General features: G+C 38.2%; 1 protein-coding gene and 1 pseudogene across 1 annotated transcript in view; one reads left to right on the top strand and one right to left on the bottom strand.

Annotated features, from left to right (window-relative positions):
* The window catches only part of LOC131792889 (uncharacterized), a 67,583-nt gene that overhangs the window by 34,861 nt on the left and 10,466 nt on the right, over positions 1-22,256 (bottom strand). The window contains exon 3 of the mRNA XM_066173289.1: positions 22,103-22,225. The gene's annotated coding sequence lies outside the window, so the exon portion shown is untranslated. The remainder of the gene's footprint in view (positions 1-22,102; positions 22,226-22,256) is intronic.
* LOC131792893 (ALK tyrosine kinase receptor-like) lies at positions 4,509-10,088 on the top strand (annotated as a pseudogene).

Genomic DNA, 22,256 nt, shown 5'->3' with positions numbered 1-22,256 from the left:
TCTTTTTCCTTCACTTTTATTCCTATTTCAAAGTAAGGCAGACGTCAGACCTATCTCAGAACAGGTGAAACGCAGGACCTTCACGCAAACTTGTGGAGCATAGCTATACTCGAAACGCGCATCTTTACTAAAGGCTTCTTAACTCCAGTCATCTGAAATAAGACCTGGCCTTTTACTTTCCCAAGGCGTTATGGATCATAGGTAGCTCATGATGGCCGTTGTCCAGCAAATTATTTTAGTGTTCAAGGCCGAGGATTCAAACAACAAATAATTAAGTAACAAATCATGACTTTCGAAGGGTTAACCATTTGCACGCTAGCCTTTAGTCCTTTGCACCGGCAGAAGATTCAGGCTACTGCTTGAAACCTCAAATTGTCAAAATTCAACACGTGTACGGATTTTTATTTCCAGATTGATAACAAACTTCGTGCTTCCCCTGCCCGCCGACACAGAAAGGACCATAAGTTATTAATTAAAGTACACAAACGTTTGCTCGCAATAAATAGAGAACGGCGGCAATAAGATAGCTGTCTTATCTTAGGAGCTGTGCAGACGCTTTAAAAAAAACTTTACGACTCAGAGAAATCCGTGATATTGACAGTGGTCATGTGTTATTTTCAGCAAATTATATAAGAGCAAGAATACTTGAATGTTACCAAATGTCGTCATCACATTGTATTATCTGAGTGTGAATCCTTGAAATTTCACATTGCAATATTTAGGTATGGATCCTGGAAATTTTGACACGGAATTCCGAACACCAATTTAGAAAGCAACTAACTCTTTCACGTTGTAGCCTAAATAAACTGACAATCATATCAAGACATGTAAATTTTAGATATTTCATATTGATTGGTAAAACCAGGTCAAATGCAATCTTGTAGTTGCAAGAATTTAGGGGTCAGACAAGTAGCAAAAAAAAAAAAAAAAAAAAATCCACCATGCCACAGGTCCGATGGTGAGAGAAGAGAGTTGTTGGGACCCACCGACCAAACCCTAGATCCGCCCTTGATTGATATTTTTGGCTCCTAAAGGAGCCTTTTTGCGGGTCCTGCAATGGAAGAAACGTTTATCACCATCACAACTTTCTGTTATCCAGACTTTAAAATAATCTCAATTACATATACTCGTGACATCATAGAATTAAGCTTCCTGTCACTTCAGATTATGTATGTTCATAGTCTAGTGGTTATAATCACAGTCGACAAATACACATAAAAATGAGAATAAAATATTTACCTTGTTTCAAAGAAATTTTGGCAAAGTCTTCTGTAGGTCCGTAATTAAAAAGTTACATTCTTGAGAGTCAAGCAATTTCAGGGGAAGTCAAAAAACACTGTAATATTCGCTGAGATGGTTGAGTAAGGTTATACGAAACCTCATCCTTGTAATTATAGGCAAGAGGGCTTGAAACGTCAAATTTTCGAAATTCAACACGTATACGGCTTTTTATTTCCAAATTGATAACAAAATTCGTGCTTCCCCTACCCGCCGACAAAACAACAGATTCTATTGAAAGTAATAACTTTGCTGTCTTACCTGTTCTTGAAGTTCTTTTGTTTTAGTTATGATAATTTCAAGTTTAGGTTCCAAATCTCTCTATTCTATGGTGGTCGCCTGTCGTTTATCAGGTATCACTTCAATGGACGATACTCATTTTTCTAAGACTATAAGTTTTTGCTGAAGGGAATCTGCTAAGCGGTCCAGGTATCTGAAAACGGAAAGGACCATAAGTTATTAATTAAAATACATAAACGTTTGCTCGGAATAAATAGAGAACGGCAGCAATAGGACAGTTGCCTTATCGTAGGAGATGTGTTGATGCATTTAAAAAACCTTTGCGACTTCAGAGAAATCTGTGATATTGACGGTGGTCATGTGTAATTTTCAGCAAATTATATAAGAGAAAGAATACTTGAATGATACAAAATGTCGTCATCACACTGTAATATTTAAGTGTCGATCCTGGAAATTTTGACACAGAAATCCGAGCACTGATTGAGAAAGTAACTTACTCTTTTACACCGTAACCCAATTTTTTTGCGGGTCCTGCAACGATAGTATTACAGGCTTTCCTAGATGGAAACTTCTGGACCTAATTTGGATAGATTTTTCATGACCATAAAGTTTCAAAATGGGATAATCGTGGCTAAAAAGTCGAGGTCTTAACACAGAGAGTAAGGAATTGATTTATGTAAAATTGTGGCTGGATATGTTGAAAAGACAATAAAAAAAGAAAGTCAATATTGAGTATCTATATCTAGGAAAATTTAGATGTATGTTTTCATGTATGTGAAATGTCAAAAAGTAGGACCTGCAGTCCGAGCACACTACCTGATGTATCAAAGCTTTCGGTGGAAATTGGTGTTCATAATGAGTATTTATCGTAGACCCTCTATACGCACTACCACCTCCCCGCCCCCACCCCCATGTTTTCATAAGTACCTGCTTTAGCAGCCTTAAAAGATTTGCATACGAGTACATGATATTTTCCTGCCTCAAAAGTTTCAAAATTGCAAATAAGGGGCTTATAAAAAATCATTCTTTTCAATCCTGGGTGGCATCAGCTGACAGTAAAAGCACCTGGCGTGGCTGTACGGTGAAATATTATCTTTTGTTTTTTCGTTTACTTTGTTTTATCAAATTAACCCTGATGGCTTTCCGCATGAAAAACATTTTTTTGGCTACTTCCAACTTCAAGTTCTTCAATTTCACTTGTCGATATGTATTTTCTAGTTTCTTTTTTCAGGTATGCGAGGATTATGTGGTTATCAACGGTGATATTTATAAAACGTTCCAACTTTAAACAAAGGAAAAGTAATTAGGACTCCTTTATTCTTGTGAGGTGCCACAAAGAGACCTGAAAGTTATTTTTTAGGGTATAAAATTGTTTTCTTTGTTTTTATCGAACATAGATATTGGATAATTCACGAACATTCGCGAAAAGACGTTTAGCGCCATCACGACTTTTTGTTATCCAGAATTTAAAATAATCTCACTGAATTACATATACTCGTGACATCATAGAATTGAGCTTCCTGTCACTTCACATTATGTATGTTTATAGTCCAGTAATTATAATCACAGTAGAAAATACACATAAAAATGAGGATAAAAATTTTGACAAAATATACTACATTCTTGGGAGCCTAGCAATTTCAAGGGAAGTCAAAAAACACTGTAATATTCGCTTAGATGGTTGTGTGAAGGTAGACGAAAACTCATCCTTGCAATTAAAACCAAGAGATTACAAACTGTTTATGGATAATCATTCGATTGAACAGTTTGAAAACAACTAAAACGAGTCGGTTGGTTTGGTGACAATGTCCTGCAGAAAGAAAGTGCTAGATGTACCTTTTAGGAGGCTCTTCTGCTCTTTCACTTGAAGTGGAGTAAAACACTTTATTCGCAATGTATTTGGCAAGAATTTGCGTGCTTAATAACAGCTAGAAATATCTTAAAGATGTTCTTTACCAGTGAAACAATTTCAAGTTCCAAAAATTATTTCTATGAGATACAGAAAAGACCAAAGAAGAGTAATCACTTTCCCTGAATCGTTCGGTCAATAGTGGAGCTTTCAAATAACATTTTGCTGAAAATCAATAAATAAACATTTGGCAGTCAGTATTTTCTTCTTGTCTGTTAGTCAAACTTAAGTTATAAATCAACACAAACTGAAAGCAGGTTTATTTTGTGAAAAAGAACAAAGAAATGTACATGTGTCTCGGTACCGGAAATAGTGCAGATTTTGAATTTTCATACGATCATTTAGACCCAGTATCCCTTAATTCTGCTCTTTGGACCGACTCAATTTTCGCACTTAAAATTTTTTTTTTCGCATGAAGCAGATCGCACATTGCACGGGCACCTGGGACAGAAAGGACAGCGGTACTCCGCATAAAAAATGACGGATAACGACAAGGAAAAAGAGCCTGAGCACTAGCTTTAAGCGAGCGCTCTTCGAACTCAGTGTAGTTTGGTTAGAGCCATTGATCAATTGTTCTAATGTTTTAAAGCCCTCAATTGATTCTCAGACACTCACCCGATGTCTCTCACTCCTACAGTTTATGGTTCAAGGATTTCCAACACAATTTCTAATTGGACGGAGCAGTCAGAAGATCTTAAAATAATTGACGTACATTTTTCACAAAATGCCAATCATTCATTAGAAGTGACTTTTTTTTCTTCCAAAACTTGATATAAGCGAAGCATATTGTAATATTGGCTTAGATGGTTGCGGATGATTATGCAAAAAAAAACTCTTCCATAAAGATATTCTTAATTATTCGCTTCGTCGATTGGCATAGGTCCAGTTTCATAATAAATGTTTTGCATTAAAAAAGATTTACGTGCATTATGCATAACCGAGTCTCATCAACCAACTTAATCCCAAAGTAACTAATTCAAGTACGAAAACAACCGAGAACCTCATAAATAATAAAGGAGTGGAGTATTTCAACGGAGATCAAACTTGTTCTCTAGAGTTATAACTGGTATTTTCTGAGAACATGCTCTCTGTACTCTACTATTTCGTTCTCATTGTTTTGGCCTCCCTAATACCGGAAGGACGAGGTAAGATTTTACCACAGTTATGACTTTGTTATGGTTTGAGTATATTTCAAAGTTTACCAAGGTGATAAGATACCTTTTTTTAAAATTTTTTTGTTGATAACGGCTAAACCTTGCAATAATCGCACAAGCTTCTCCTACTAATATCAAATGTTATGAATTATTTCATCTAAATTAAAAAAGGGGCGCTTATTGGAGTATCTTAAAGCAAAGTTAACTTTAGAAATAAAACAGTCACTGTCTCTTCAATGAATTGAAGTCTAGAGACGTGTTCCACTTTTTTTATTTTTGTTGGATGAGTTGAATACTGTAAGATTGAGAGGCTCATTTGAACTCAACTGAAATGGCTCGGCTTGTTCAACTAAAAACTTTATACAGGAGTAAAGGTTTGGTAAAGGTAAAGCAATTTGAAGTTTACCAGTTTTCCTAAACCTGGCTACAGGTTGGAGAATCACACGGTTCGAACTATTGAAGTATTCGACGAGGATCTCTGCAGGTTACAATGCTATCTGGAACCTAACTGTGTAAGTTATAACTTCCATAAGCTAAGACAGGCGTCTGGAACACACAAGTGTGATCTGAATAACGCCACCATTGACCACGATGTAGAACTGGTAAAAAGCGAAAGTTGCATTTACCGCGGAGCTGAGGTGAGGATGACGTTTATAAGCCAAGAGTATGAGACTTTGTACTCGTTGAGGCCTTTTTACAAGACTAAGACTAAGCATCCCTCAGCCTCTGCCACTCCTCTAAATTCTCCTTCCACCCACCAGAATATAGGTTATGATAATTGAACGTTTAAAATGTTGAAATAAAGAATTAAGTGAGGCATACTTTGTTATTTAAGAATGACCGGTTCTGGAGCTGTTTTCATACATTTATAAGATACAAGGAGATTTTGCTCTCGCTCTGAACAGTGCCACGCTTGGAACGGGAAAAAGCTTGCGCGGAATACATGGACATGATGCAAGAAAACTTGCATAACATTCAGAACTCGCAAACATGAATGCACGCGCAGAAGACAAGCACAAAAATTGAAGTGGTCATATTCTTTTTCTTCTTAAGAATGCTTGCGCCAGTAATCCTTGCAGAAATAATGCAACATGCCAAGCTGGCTTTACACACAGAGATTATCAGTGTTTGTGTGCTTTTGGATCTGGATTTGAAGGCCACGAATGTGATAGAGGTGAGGAATCCTATAAATTTTTTGCTGTCAGTAAAATGAATGTATGGCCATTTTTTATCTGACAACGGAGAACGCTAGCATGGAGGCGAAAACACTTGCGGCGAGAGCACGTGAAATACACACAAACCCTTATATAAATGTAGCGCTCATTCTGTTGTCTCAGACATAGGTGAGTGTTCTAGTGAAACAAACGGCTGTGATGAGAATGCGGAGCGTAACAATACCCTGGGATCTTACAAGTGCATCTGTAAAGATGGATTTCATGGGAAAGGAACTAACTTTAAAGGTTATTTAGTTGTATCAAGTGAGTTGATGAGGTAAAATAGGCCACTATTGCGAGTTTAAAAACTGAAGTTTCGAGCGCTAGTCCTTCGTCAGAGCAAATGGGGGAATTGTGGGTTGTGTGTCTGTTTAAATGCGGAATATGGAGTTACACTATTGACGGGAACATGGTAACGAGAAAATTAGAATAAAGTAGCTGACTATAACATCCCAAAAATCTACTAAAGCAAACAAACGAGAAAACAATAAAACCACAAAACACAAGATAACAAAATAAAAACAGGTTCCGTACAAAAGATGCTTCTTTTTTAATTCTCTAGACTTGGACGAATGTGCTGACGGAACACACAACTGTGATGTGAATGCTGAATGTAACAATACCCTGGGATCGTACAACTGCAAGTGTAAAGCTGGATTTCGTGGAAATGGAACCAAATGCACAGGTAACTGTTATTTTATCATTCTATCTGATATCTCCTTATTGATGATGGACATAGCACCAGACTTAAACTTGTACAAGAGTATAATGTCCCCAATTTCTGTACGGTATTCTACCGGCAGCAGGCCCAGCAGTACGAGCCCATCAGCATAAGAGACGTTACTCGGTGGGTAGTTGAGAATAAACTTAATTGGACACCTTTAGATGTTCTCAATTAATGCTCCATGTATGATGGTATAAGGAGACCATAGGCAGGAGCATTATTCAAGTTTGGTTTTGACCACAGGACAGCACAGCAGCGTCCTTATCTAAATGTCATTGACATCGTGGCAAACTTACCTGATTGTGAAGGGTTTTGTTGGCCTTTGAGGTGATTTCGTCCGCATGCTCTGCCCATTGGAGATCACGGGAATCAGTGATGCTTATGTCTTAAGCTTAAGGTACACACTCGAGCGCTGTCCATCAAGGTCAACCAGGAGTTTTCTTCTTAAAGATGTGAACATATTTGCATTTTGCAGCGTTAAAAGCTATGCAGCTTGGTAAATTCACCAGTTTCCGAGGAGTTACCAGCAAGAGTGATAGCATATTTGCATTTGAAAGTAGATTCCATGTTCATTACCAGAGCCAGTGCGAAGATACCGTTATGAAGAAATGATCAACTTAGTCAGTTTTACTTGTTAGTGAGATTTTCTGGAGATTTTTGCTTCGTTATCTTATTCTGCTGAATTTACAGGAATATTTTCTCTAAGCGGTAGTGTGCAATATTGGCAGTACCCAAAGCAATTTGACAATTTCTTAGCAGTGCCGTAACTTTCCCTTTCATTTTTCGAATATTATACAGGGTTTACCGCAGTGTTTACAACTCTTGGTATGAGTGGACGTACGGGTCCAGTCCAAATTGGAGGTCATTACGCAGGTCAGGATCATGACGGGCAAGTTACATTGTCCAGCGGTATTCAACAATGGACTGTGCCACACACTGGCGAATACAGAATTGAAGCAATAGGAGCCTCAGGGGGGTACGGTGAGGACAGTATCATCAAGAACGGTGGAAGAGGGGCACGAATGATTGGAAACTTTATTTTGACCAAAGATGAGATCATTCATATACTTGTTGGTCAAGAAGGGAAAAAAAGGAGGGCGCAACTCAAAAACTGCTGGAGGTGGTGGAGGTACATTTGTTGTGAGACGAAACAACACGCCTTTAATCATAGCTGGAGGTGGAGGGGGAATCAAAAATATGTCAGAACAACATCCGGCATGTGATGCGTCCATAAACACCACAGGGAATGCAGGGAACAACTCGCCACTGGGGTCAGGTGGAATAGAAGGACAAGGAGGACTTACTAATGGTGTGAATTCTGTTTGGTGGAGAATTTCCTTTTTAACTCGTGAATTTCGCGCATGCGCAAGAGCGAGTTATAGATACGATGTGGGGAATGGCATTCGCTCGCTCGATTGGTCGATTCCTGTAAACTTTTTTTAGATTTTAGGCTTTTGATTGCATTTGATAGTTTTTGGCGAGCAATAAACAGACGAAATGGCGACCTTTGTTGCTAAGAATAGTGTTGGGGTGAAAGAGAAGCCAATGATAATCTTAAAAGAGCTTTTTTTTTCGTTTTAGTTTCAACAAGCGGCACCAGCGACTGGCAGGCATGCAAGGATTCACACTGAAATAACAGAACAACCTTCGTTTTTCATAAAATTGTAATTTACAATCCTTGAACTTGAAAAAAATCCGAAGATTCATTGAAAGTATCACTTACTGCAAAGCGCTCGGAGTTTACAGATGTTCAAAAGCTTTTTCTGTTATAGCGTGAGATGGAGGACAAAATTGATCATTACGTTTCGTCGCGTGTGTTTTTCCTGTGTGAAGCAACAAAAGATGCCGGCGACTGACGAAATAACAAGTTAACAAGAAAATCAAATAACACCTAAACAAACAATTTTAGCTACTGATTTTCAGTGAATTTTCAAAGAACAATTTTCTTTTAAGTTTCAAGACAATTTGAAGATTCAACATACATACAACGTACTAAAATGCGAAAGTTACACACCACAAAATTGATAAATAGGCATGAAATGAAATCCTATCTTGTTATTGATTATACGTTGCCTAGCACGTGACTTAAATCTACCCAGGCGGAGATCCAAAATGACGGTGGCAGGCTTGGCTTAGTTATATCACTCAACTCGTTCCCGTTTGTCTCATTTGATAAAGAGGGAATCGTTAATGTTTTCATTAAGACAGTATTGCCTTGATTTTCTAATATTTACAACGAAAGAAAGTAAATTTCACTTTTCACCCACATTTACTTCCAACCTTTTCTTTTGAACCAGAAACAAAAATGATAAACGTTTAAAACACATGACATCATCCACCTTGTCAAATGTAATAGCATGATCATTTCAATTGTAATGCCTTCTTATCCCAACGTTACTTTGTTTCTTTGCTACATTAGCGAACACTGAACTACTGCTCGTACTCTAGATATGACAATCAGCCACAAAATTCCCTAAACCAGATAACATTAAACATAGTCTAAAAAATCATGGGTTAATTCACGAGTTTGCTCACAGAGCACTTTGATTATAAATACTGAGAAACTCGTTGCATTCTATTGCCATCCTTCACCATCTCCAACCCAATGATAGAGTAAGTCGCTGATAATCAGATAAGATTTTTTTATATGATTCTTTTGAAGCGCCTCATACAAGACTTAGGATTTTGTTAAATTTTGCTCTTTTCTTTTTAAATCTCCTGCATATTTAGTGAATTATCGAATGAATTATGGATCCGCAAATATAACGCAGGAGATGACATCGAAAAACTTGACATGGCTTCTTATTCGTTAACTGCAGATCTGGATTAAACAGAAGAACTAAATAAAGAGTCAATTGTAGCATTTTTACGCTGACTTTTCCTCGTGAGCTTTTTTGTTGCTAACAATCTCCACTAATTAAACTTTAAAAATAAAGAACTAAACTAAGTTTCGGAACACCGCGGATCGTCGTTTGATCGCCAGAAATTAAATTTATGGGTGCTATTTGTAAGAGAGTCACCGATCACTTTTTGATTGTATTGCAGGTGGTGGTGGTGGTGGCTTCCATAGTAATGGACATAATGCAACGAGCTCTATTAAAGGAGGGGGAAAAGGAGGTTCAGGATATCTTCAGGGGGGAGAGGGTGGAACGTTTTCTGGTGGGTTCGGAGGTGGCGGTGGTTTACGTTCATTGAACAAGGGACCGGGCGGTGGTGGTGGTTACACTGGGGGGAGTGGCGGGGTTAATGAGGATATTTCCTGTGGGGGAGGGGGAGGATCTTTTAACAATGGAACAAATCAACAAAATGAATGTTGCCGTAATAGCGTCGGTCATGGTTGGGTAAACATTACATTTCTCCAATGAAGAGCCCATAGCAACTCTTGTTAACGTGCACACAAAAAAGTTGTGGGTCAGTTCTTCATATTCTTGTGCATTTCAATCACCATATTTCCTCGAATAAGCACCCGGGCTCTTATTTAAAAGCGGGGGAGGGAGGGGGCGCTCACTAAGAAACTATATATAAATGGAAATAAATACAGGTTTTCCTCGTATCCAAACTGTTTGACAAAGTGAGAAAAAATGCTTGTTTGATATTATGGGCTAGGGGGTAGCGCCTATTGGGGTTGGGGGCTTATTAGGGTGTGGGTAGGTCTAAAAATGGTTTTCAATTGACTGTGAAAGTTTATTATGAAATCATTTTTTCCCTTGATTAGCTCAAAACTAAAGTCAATTTTAAATTTGTATATGACCAGTTAGGCCCATTTTTTTGGTTTTTCCGCCCTTTGGGCCGACTGAATTTCTTCTGCCATTTGCGCTGGTTGTAAATTATCCTTAAAAATAAGGGTTTGGTTTGTGTTACGTATGGCGTCCTTGGGTACTATCACCAGAATCTCCCATTTGTAAAGTGTTGAATCTGATGTTACGATCCCCAGTCCATTGGAAAACGTTCTCCTTCACCTTCTAACAGTTTCCTGCAAAATGAAAAACCGGCACAGGGTTGATGCCAGCCTGTAGATGTGACCATGATCAATGCTATGTTTTCTGAAGTATAAGGGGGGTGGGGGGGGGGAGAGAGGATAACGAAGGACGTATTTTACAGACAGAGATGACTGAAATACATGAAATACGTTCGAGATAACCGAGTTTGAGTTTGCGGCGTTCTAAAATGAGACTCTGTCATCGTCTCAGTGGTCAGGATGAATAATTAGAGATCTGTTTCCTTTTCCATAATGCAGGGTAAAAGAGCAGTTATATATACCAAGGTGATGGCACGTTCAATTTTATGCAAAATCTTTTTTAGTTGTTAGATTGGCACACAGAGAAAGGACGATTGTGTTTGATAATGACTAGAAATTAAATGTTTTGAAAATTTTCATGTAAAAAAACTTGTAAAAAAAATTGCTTTGTAGGAGTTATAGAAAGGATCTCTCAGATTTAGTGTTGACAAAATAGTACTTGCTCATAACCTTAATTTAAGTCACTATGATAACATGTTGATAATCATAGTTGATTTTAGTCAAAAACTGATTTTTATTCGCCATTGATAGTTGTTTTGTTGTTGTTTTGTCAGAACTCTGATTTTAGTGTTGAGACTTCTGTGGTGTCCCAGCGAAATAACTAGCGAGAAGATGGGTTACTTTCAGTCTCCTTCGATGCCATTCCCTGGACGTAAGAGACTGGGTGACCTAGAAATACCGCGAATTTAACGAAATGAATGACAAAACTATTTTGAGCGTTTTTTCGACACTGCTGTAGTTGTATCAAATTGAACTTTAATTGAAACACCGACAACTGTTTCCCCCTCCCATGGACCAAAAACGACAACACAGTAAACATTAAATAAACAGCCTGTTTCTAAATAGTGTTTATTTCACCCAGAATATTCATCGGCCTGTTCTTGTATTTCTCGGAGATTTCTCGAGAAATCTAAAAGAGGAAAATGGGTAACGATAAAGACATGGTTGAAAAGGCGGCAAGATACATATTTTACATAATATATGATGAAACTAGTTAATCAGGTCTCGTAATAGCTCTTTCGGCCTTGGTATCGACAATTGGCCACAGAATAGACTGTCACAGGTAGGGGTTGGTATATTACCAGGACTTCTGTTTCCTTCACTTCCTTTCCACTTTCAGAGTGAGGCAGAAGTCAGACACATCTCAGAACAGGTGACACGCAGGACCTTCACGCAAACTTGTGGAACATGTCTATACTCGAGATGCACATATTTACTGAAAGCTTTTTAACTCCTCTCTTCTAAAATAAGACCTAGCCTATTACTTTCCCAAGGCGTTATGTGTCATAAGTAGCTCATGATGGCCGTAGTCCCCCAACAAATAAATAATCAAATGGCAAATTATGACTCTCGAAGGGTTAGCGCACGCTAGCATTTAGTCCTTTGCACCGGCAGACGATTCAGGCTACTGCTTGAAACGTCAAATTGTCGAAACTCAACACGTATACGGCTTTTAGTTTTTATTTCCAAATTGATAACAAACTTCGTGCTTCGCTTGCCCGCCGACACAACACAACAGATTCCACTGAAAGTAAAAACTTTGCTGTCTTACCTGTTCTTGCAGTTCTCTTGTTTTAGTTCTAATAATTTCAAGTTTAGGTTCCAAGTCTCTCTGTTTTATGGTGCTCGCCTGTCGTTTATCAGCCATCACTTTAATGGATGTTACTAATTTTTCTGGGACTTAAAGTTTTTGCTGAAGGGAATCAGCTAAGCGGTGAAGGTAACTGAAAACAGAAGGACCATAAGTTAAAAATTAAAATACACAAACGCTTGCTCGCAATAAATAGAGAACGTTGGCAATAAGATAGCTGCCTTATCGTAGGAGCTGTGCAGATGCATTAAAAAAACTTTACGACTCAGACAAATCTGTGATATTGACGGTGGTCATGTGTAATTTTAAGCAAATTATATTAGAGCAAGAATACTTGAATGTTACCAAGCGTCGTCATCATATTGCAATATTTAAGAGTGGATCCTGGAAATTTGGCTCAGAATTCCGAACCATCGGCAGAAATATTGGACAAGATGGCGGCCGCGCTTGCGCATTTCGTCCATAATGGCGTCCAAATAATATAAGAAACTGTATTTAACAAAATATAACAATCAGGAGCTCATGCTCTGCTATTCATCAAACCTCACAGGGACTCGATAAATAAAAACCACTTACTTCCCGAGCCAATTCTTTTGTCATTGATCATTGACCTGGGTCGCCATACAGTTCTTCAAAATCCGTCGTTCTCCATCCCAAACACTCGCCTATTACAGGAAAGTGCATCAATAAAGTCAACTGTTCTCGATCGAATTGACTGCTACAGAGTTCGAAGCGTCCAAATATCCTGTAAAATTGCCATTTCCTTCCATCAAAAAAGTTCCCAACGCGCCAGAATATCCCTTATTTTCCATGTTGAGTAAGTGACGAGACGCCATGTTGAAAACTATGACTAAAATAGTTAAACACGAGCAACGCTGATCTTCGAATCGTCGGCCATATTTGTTTATGTTCTTGTAGGGAAATAAATTAGTTCTCGGTCCTTTTCGGAATAAAAATATGCCAGGCATTGAATGCAAATTCAGTAGTCTTAGCGCGAAAATTAAATTAAAGCAAATCAAAATTCTGACATCATGTCATCGCTCTGCCTCGAAAAATCCCAAAGATTTACTTGCAGGCCTTCTTTTCTTTTTCTTTTCATCAAATAGAAGATCTGCGGTGCTCAAATTGTATAAGTTATGGTACGAAACAATCTTCTTTGCAGATCGAGCCGTGATTGCCGCCATATTGAATTCTCTTGATATCCTATTGTTCCGGAGTGTAATACGATATACCGCTGATAATTGTTAGCGGGCTCGAAATGTCCTTGATTTCTGGCGATGGTCTGATTCAGAAAGCAAGTTACCTTTTTACGCTGTAGCCCAAATAAACTGACAATTATATCAAGACAAGTAAATTTTATCACATGCGATCTTGTGGTTTTAAGAATTTAGGTGCTTTGGTGTAATGTAACTTTGAAAGCTGTGTGGTAAAGACCCCGTTTTTTTGAGCATTAAGTTTTCTTAGGTTAAGGGGTATTTTAGACACAAATTGCTTTCGCTTATAGGTTGACATAATGTGAAAAACAGCTACCAAGATATTTTAGGGTTATTATCCACTGATAATCAATCATTAATTAAAATGAAAGGATTTAGAATCGATAATTATTTCATAGGTACTGAGATTTACCCACAAAAATCGTAGTGAATAAAATTCGTACTGATTCTAAATGTAGCCAATCAGGAGTACGAACGACAAAATTTCACCGTGAAAAATTATCGTTCGTCCAATCAGCAACGCGAACGACGAAATTTCACTAATGATGAATGAAGGTACTGAAGAGAACGTCATGCGAGAGCCGTTGCACAAAACCCGCGCGCTTTGAAAAATGGCCGAGGGAAGGTTCGCTTCTGTTTACTCAGTTGAAGAATTCATTTTAGAACACGAAAACAAAAATACCGCTCAAAAAACTGAAAGAGATGTAAGATTGCTTGGAAGATTTTTGAAAACGAAGGACGAAGACAGGAAAATTGAAGATATTCCAGCGGCTGAGTTGAATGAATTCATTAGCGAATTTATTATCTCCGTACGCACTAAAGATGGCAACGAGTACGAGCCGACTTCGCTTCGAAGTTTAATGGCCAGCTTCGAACGACATTTGAAGAAAAAGGGCTATTCTGCCAGCATAATCAACGACTTGGCACCAAGAGAGTGATTTATATTAATAATCTGACTTATCATGTTATCTGCCTTTGGTTGCGATCAGCTATCGTGATCGAACGATTGTTGCACAAATCCATAAAGACCTTTTTTGTTACATAGAGTGAATCGTGTTTATCACGTGATAATGGTCCTCTCGTCTGAGCATGCTTGGTTCTTTAAAAAAGGGTTATTATCGGAAGTTTTTATTGTGTCAATTCATGAGAGGCGGTTGTTGTTATGTCGCGTGACTTCAGCTTTCGACCAAACTGCGTATCAATTATGAAAAGCGCAAGAAAACAAAATTAGTCACTCACGCAAAACTCATGAGCTTCTTAACTTTATCAACTCCATGGTACGCAATTTAGGTCCTGGCTTTCTACTTCTATGGATGTAACAAAAGTTTTCACTGCATACTGTGCATTAACGATCACTAAAAGGCGAAACGCTGAAATTCATTCTTGAGCATGCACACCATAAGGGTATAATTGCGGACGATATGAGGAAAAAATCCTGAACTGTTAACTGTCGTCTTTGTTAATCAAATCTTTTGTTTGAACCACCTGTTTTTTTCTCAAGCTAAGTAAGAACTTCCTTTCTGCGGTGGATCATAAATAATTTATGCCATAGTTCTACCAACTCGCTCGAATACACGAATTCAGTCTTCGATTTAGGTTTTTTCAAATATCAACCAACATGTAGATCAACTTTGGAGCCAGATTGTAAAAAAAAAAAAGGTTTTTCCACAGATAACACGATTAAGTGCGTTATGTTGCTCGCTGTGACGAACTAAAAGGTTTCTTACCAAGAATTTCAAAGCCTTACTCCAGTGTAAAGTTTTAAGTTTAACAAGACAAGCCATTTTGGTTGAGTTTAGATGAGCCTCTCAACTCATCTATCGCGCATGATCAAAAAAGTCGAACACGTCTCTAGACTTCAATTCATTGAAGAGACAGTCACTGTTTTTGTTTTCTAAAGTTAACTTTGCTTTAAGATACTCCAATAAGCGCCCCTCCTTTTTGTATGCGATTTTTATGCGATTACTTTAAGATTCAGTTGTTGTAAACAAAAAAATATATGAAATGCAAAAATAATTTGTCGCCTTGGTAAACATTGAAATATACTCAAACCATAACAAAGTCATAACTGTGGTAAAATCTTACCTCGTCCTTCCGGTATTAAGGAGGCCAAAACAATGAGAACGAGGTAGAAGAGTACAGAGAGCATGTTCTCAGAAAACACCAGCTATAACTCTAGCGAACAGCCATAATGAATTTTTCAAACATGGGGGAAACATCACGCAAAATATGACAGCTCAAGTTTAATCTCCGTTCAAATACTCCACTCCTTTATTATTTATGAGGTTCTCAGTTGTTTTCGTACTTGAATTAGTTACTTTGGGATTTAGTTGGTTGATAAAACTCGATTATACATACTGCACGCAAATTTTTTATAATGCAAAACATTTCTTAGGAAATTGAACCTATGCCAATGGACGAAACGAGTAATTAGCCATATCGATCTTTGATGAAGGGTTTTTTTTAAACATAGTCACCCGCAGCCATCTCAGCCAATATTACAGCGTGCTTCCGTTCTAGAAAAGAGTCACTCGAGATGAATGATTGACATTTTTTTAAAGTGTGTGTCAATTATTTTAAGATCTTGTGACTGCTCCGTTCAGTTAGAAATTGTGTTGGAAATCCTTGAACCATAAATTGTAGGAGTGAAAGAAATCGGAGAGGTGAGTGTCTGAGAATCAATCGAGGGCTTTAAAACATTTGAACAATTGATCAATGACTCTTACCACACTAACTGAGTTCGAAGAGCGCTCGCTTAAAACTGGTGCTCAGGTTCTTTTTCCTTGTCATTATCCGTCATCTTTTAAGCGGATTACCGTTATCCTTTCTGTTCCAGATGCCCGTGCAATGTGCAATCTGCTTCATGCGAAAAAAAAGATGTTAAGTGCGAAAATTGAGTCGGGCCAAAGACCAGAATTAAGAGGGTGGGAAAAGTTATTTGCGTGACGCGTGATGGCTCCAAAATTTGCAGTGTGACGCGTGATTGAACCAAATTATCCGCGTGACGCAGGACCGGACATCAAGCGCGTGATGCGTGATTTACAAGACTTCTTATTAGAATTCCGTGATAACTGAACCTAGAAGGATACCAATCACCAAAAGTAAATAGGGTCTTAACGAAGATCAATAAAACGTGGCAGCCGTGTCATTGTTTTCTGGTTTTTTCCGTTCTTTCCAAATTAGCAAAGTTCATACTAGTTCTCGCGGGATGACTAGTGAGCCATATATGAGTTGAAACTACGAAAACATTGTCAAAACTACGACTTCTGACTTATTGAACAACAAACTATGATGAATATAGGATGCCCAGACGAGTAAACGCTCTCAGAGCGTCTAATTTCAACAAGTAAGTCGTTTTTATTTGTCAAACAAAAAGCAATATGACAAGTGAGATGCAATTCATTCCAGGGCAAAAAACGGTAGATGTAAGATAATTTTTGATAACACATCCAATAGGTTGAAATCTTACAGCATTAGCTTAGCGTACTTACTCTTTTTTAAGTGACGCGTGATTGGTTAAAAAAATTCTCCGTGATGTTGTGTGATTGAAACCCACCTTTGCCACCCTCAATTAAGGGATACTGGGTCTGACTGATCGTATGAAAATTGAAAATCCGAAGTTAGCTTTACTCTAATCAACAAAAACAAAAAAGTGATTGAATGATAAACCCTCATAGTCAATTGAAAACCATTTTTAAACATGTAAGACTTGAGATACACAAGTTCTATATAAAATTTTTATCGATTTTAGATCCTTTCATTTTATTTAATGATTGATTATTAGTGGATAATAACCCTAAAATATCTTGGTAGCTGTTCTTCACATTATGTCAACCTATAAGCGAAAGCAATTTGTGTCTAAAATACCCCTCACCCTAAGAAAACTTAATGCTAAAAAAAACGGGGTCTTTACCACACAGCTTTCAAAGTTATACCAAAGCACCTAAATTTTTATAACCACAAGATAGCATGTGATAAAATTTATTTGTCTTGATGTAATTTTCAGTTTATTTGGGCTACAGCGTAAAAAGGTAAGTTGCTTTCTAAATCAGATGTTCGGAATTCCGAGCCAAATTTCCAGGATCCACTCTTAAATATTGCAATATGATGACGAAATTTGGTAACATTCAAGTATTCTTGCTCTCTTATTTGCTGAAAATTACACATGACCACCGTCAATGTCACAGATTTGTCTGAGTCGTAAAGTTATTTTAATGCATCTGCACAGCTCCTACGATAAGGCAGCTATCTTATTGCCGCCGTTCTCTATTTATTGCGAGCAAGCGTTTGTGTATTTTAATTTAAAACTTATGGTCCTTTCTGTTTTCAGATACCTGGACCGCTTAACTGATTCCCTTCAGCAGAAACTTTAAGTCGCAGAAAAATTAGTAACGTCCATTAAAGTGATGGCTGATAAACGACAGGCGGCCACCATAGAACAGAGAGACTTGAAACCTAAACTTGAAATTATCAGAACTAAAACATGCGTGCGCTAACCCTTCGAAAGTCATGATTTGTCATTTGATTATTTGTTTGTTGCAGGACTACGGCCATCATGAGCTACTTATGACACATAACGCCTTGGGAAGGTAATGGGCCAGGTCTTATTTCAGAAGACAGGAGTTAAAAAGCTTTTAGTAAATATGTGCATCTCGAGCATAGAAATGTTCCACAAGTTTGCGTGAAGGTCCAGCGTGTCACCTGTTCTGAGATGTGTCTGACTTCTGCCTCACTCTGAAAGTGGAAAGGAAGTGAAGGAAACAGAAGTCCTGGTAATATACCAACCCCTACCTGTGACAGTCTATTCTGTGGCCAATTGTCGATACCAAGGCCGAAAGAGCCATTACGAGACCTGATAAACTAGCTTCATCATATATTATGTAAAATATGTATCTTGCCGCCTTTTCAACCACGTCTCTATCGTTATCCATTTTCCACTTTCAGATTTCTCAGGAAATCTCCAAGAAATACAAGAACAGGTCGGTGAATATTATGAGTGAAATAAACACTATCAAGAACAGGCTGTTTATTTCATGTTTACTGTGTTGTCGTTTTTGGCCCATGGGAGGGGGAAACAGTTGTCGGTGTTTAAATTAAAGTTACTTCTCGCTAGTTATTGTGTCCTTTTGAAGATAGCTAATTTCAAAAGAATTTCGCTAGGAAACTACAGAAGTCTCAACACTATAATCAGAGTTCTGACAAAACAACAACAAAACAACTATCAATGGCGAAAAAAAATCAGTTTAATCACTAAAATCAACAGTGGTTATGAACATGTTACCATAGTGACTTAAATTAAGGTTATGAGCAAGTACTATTCTCAACACTAAAAACTGAGAGATCCTTTCTACTCTTGCAAAGCAATTTTCTAGGATTTTTTACATGAAATTTTCAAAATATTTAATTTCTAGTCGTTATCAAGCACAAACGTCCCTTCTCAGTGTGTCAATTACAGCATTCTCTTCCACTTTAGTGAAAGAGCACAAGGGCCTTCTGAAAAACTATTCAAAATGTTGACATAAAAACAACAATCTAACAGCTAAGTAAGACTTTGCGTAAAATTGAACGCGCCATCACCTTGGTATATATAACTGCTCGTGTACCCAGCATTATGGAAAAGGAAACAGATCTGGAATTATTCATCCTGACCACTGAAACGATGACTGAGTCTCGTTTTAGAACGCCGCAAACTCAAACTCGGTTAACTCGAGCGTATTTCATGTATTTCCGTCATCTCTATCTGTAGAACTCAAAATTAATCTTGGTCACATCTACAAGTTGGTATCAACCCTGCGCCGGTTTTCCATTTTCCAGGAAACCGCTGGAGGCGAGGGAGAACGTTTTCCAATTGATTGGGAATCGTAATACTAAAATTAACATTTTGAAAGTGGGGGATTCTAGTGGTCGTAACCAAGTTCACCATACGTAACTCAAACCAAACCCCTATTTTTGAGGATAATTTACAACCAGCGCAAATGGTAGAGGAAATTCAGTCGGCCCAAAGGGCGGAAAAACAAAGAAAATGGGCCTAACTGGTCGTATGAAAATTGTAAATTGAGTTTAGTTTTGAGCTGATCAAGGAAAGAAAAAGGGATTTCATAATAATTTCATAATGTTTCTATTTCGTATGTAACTTTTTAAGCTTCTGCTAGAATAGTTTCTTAATAAGCGCCCCCTTTCAGTAAGCGCCCCACTCTCCTGCCTCTAAGTTTAAATTTTAAATAAGAGCCCGAGTACTTATTCGAGGAAATAGGGGGATTGAAATGCACAAAAATATGAAGAACTGACTCAAAACTTTTTTTGTGCACGATAACAACAGTTGCTATGTGCTCTTCATTGGACAAATGTAATATTTACCCAACCATGACCAGCGCTATTATAGCAACATTCATTTTGTTGACTTGTTCCATCGTTAAAAGATCCCCCCTCCCTCACAGGAAATATCATCATTAGCCCCGCTACTTCCCCCAGTGTAACCACCACCACCGCCGGGTCCTCTGTTGAATGTGAGTAAACCACCGCCACCTCCGAACCCACTGGAAAACTTTCCACCCTCTCCTCCCTGAAAATATCCTGAACCTCCTTTTTCTCCTTAAACGACTGAAATTCCCAGTATCATGACCATTACGATGAAAGCCGCCGCCACCACCACCTACAGTACGATCAAAAAGTGATCGGTGATTCTCTTACAAATAGCACCCATAAATTTAATTTCTTACCATCAAACGACGATCCGCAGTGTTCCGAAACTTACTTAAGCTATTGCTTTTTGGAGTTTAATTAGTGGAGATTGTTGGTAACAAAAAAGCTTATGAGGAGAAGTCGGCGTAAAAACGCTGCAGTTGACTCTTTATTTAGTGCTCCTGTTTAATCCAGATCCAATTAACGAATGAGAAGCCTTGTCAAGTTTTTCGATGTCATTTCCTGCGGTATATTCGCGGATCAATGTCGAGAATTCACTAAATATACAGGAAATTTGAAAAGAAAAGAGCAAAATTTAACAGAATCTTTTAAGTCCTGTATGAGGTGCTAGCTTCCAAAAGAACCATCAAAGAAATTCTTCAAAATTAACATTAGGAAATTTGATGATTACGGTTTTCATAAATCTCTCAAAATCTGATTATCAGCGACTTACTCTATCATTGGGTAGGAGATATCCAGCTATGATTAAAGGCGTGTTGTTTCGTCTCACAACAAATGTACCTCCACCACCTCCAGAAGTTTTAAAGTTAACTTTTTTCCATTCTTGACCAACAAGTATATGAATGATCTCATCTTTGGTCAAAATAAAGTTTCCAATCATTCGTGCCCCTCTTCCACCGTTCTTGATGATACTGTCCGTGCTGTACCCCCTGAGGCTCCTATTGCTTCTATTCTGTATTCGCCAGTGTGTGGCTCAGTCCATTGTTGAATACCGCTGGACAATGTCACTTGCCCGTCGTGATCCTGACCTGTGTAGTGATTTCCAATTCGGACTGGACGTCCAATCATACCAAGAGTTGTAAACACTGCTGTAAATCCTGTATAATAATCGCAAAATGAAAGGGAAAGTTATGGTACTGTTAAGAAATTGACAATTGTTTTGGGTACTGCCAATATTGCACACTACCGCCTAGAAAAAATATTCCTCTAAATTCGGCAGAATAAGATAACGAAGCAAAAATCTCCAGAAAATCCCACTGACAAGCAAGACTGATTAAGTTGATTATTTTCTTCCGAACCCATTAATAACTATATCTTCATAACGGTATCTTCGCACTGGCTCTAATAATGAACATAGAATCTACTTTCAACCGCAAATATGCTGTCACTCTTGCTGGTAACTCTTCGGAAACTGGTCAATTCACCAAGCTGTACAGCTTTCAACGCTGCAAAACTCCTGGTTGACCTTGATGGACATCGCTCGAGTGTGTACCTTAAGCTAAAGACATAAGCATCACTGATCTCCAATGGGCAGAGCATGCAGAAGAAATCACCTCAAAGGCCAACAAACCCTTCGCAAATCAGGCAAGTTTGCCGCGATGTCAATGACGTTTAGATAAGGAAGCTACTGTGCTCTCCTGTGGTCTGACCCAAACTTGAATAATGCTCCTGTCTATGCTCTTCTTGTACCATCATACATGGCGCATTAATTGAGAACATCTAAAGGTGTCCAACCCACCGGGTTACGTCTCTTATGCTGATAAGCTCGTACTGCTTGGCCTGCTGCCGGTAGAATACCATACAGAAATTGGGGACATTATACTCTTGTACAAGTTTAAGTCTGGTGCTATCTCCGTTATCAATAAGGAGATATAAGATAGAATGATAAAATAACAGTTACCTTCGCACTTAGTTCCATTTCATCGACATCCATCTTTACACGTGCACTTGTAAGATCCCAGGGTATTGTTACACTCAGCATTCACATCACAGTCGTGTGTTCCGTTAGCGCATTCATCCAAGTCTAGAGAATTAAAAAGAAGCATCTCTTATACGGAACCTGTTTTATTTTGTTATCTTGTGTTTTGTGGTTTTATTGTTTTCTCGTTTGTTTGCTTGAGTAGATTTTTGGGATGTTGTAGTCAGCTACTTTATTGTAATTTTCTCGTTACCATGTTCCCGTCAATAGTGTAACTCTATATTCCACATGTAAACAGACACACAACCCACAATTCCCCCATTTGCTCCGACGAAGGACTAGCGCTCGAAACTTCCGATTTTAAACTCGCAACAGTGGCCTATTTTACGTCATCAACTCACTTGATACAACTAAATTACCTTTGCAGTTAGTTCCATTTCCATGAAATCCATCTTTACAGATGCACTTGTAAGATCCCAGGGTATTGTTACACTCAGCATCCTCATCACAGCCGTTTGTTTCACTAGAACACTCATCTATGTCTGGGACAACAAAATGAGCGCCACATTTATA

Source organism: Pocillopora verrucosa, chromosome 10, assembly GCF_036669915.1.
Source record: "Pocillopora verrucosa isolate sample1 chromosome 10, ASM3666991v2, whole genome shotgun sequence".
Lineage (NCBI taxonomy): Eukaryota > Metazoa > Cnidaria > Anthozoa > Scleractinia > Pocilloporidae > Pocillopora > Pocillopora verrucosa.
The sequence above is the reverse complement of the archived record's forward strand: the minus strand, read 5'-3'. Positions and strand labels throughout refer to the sequence as shown.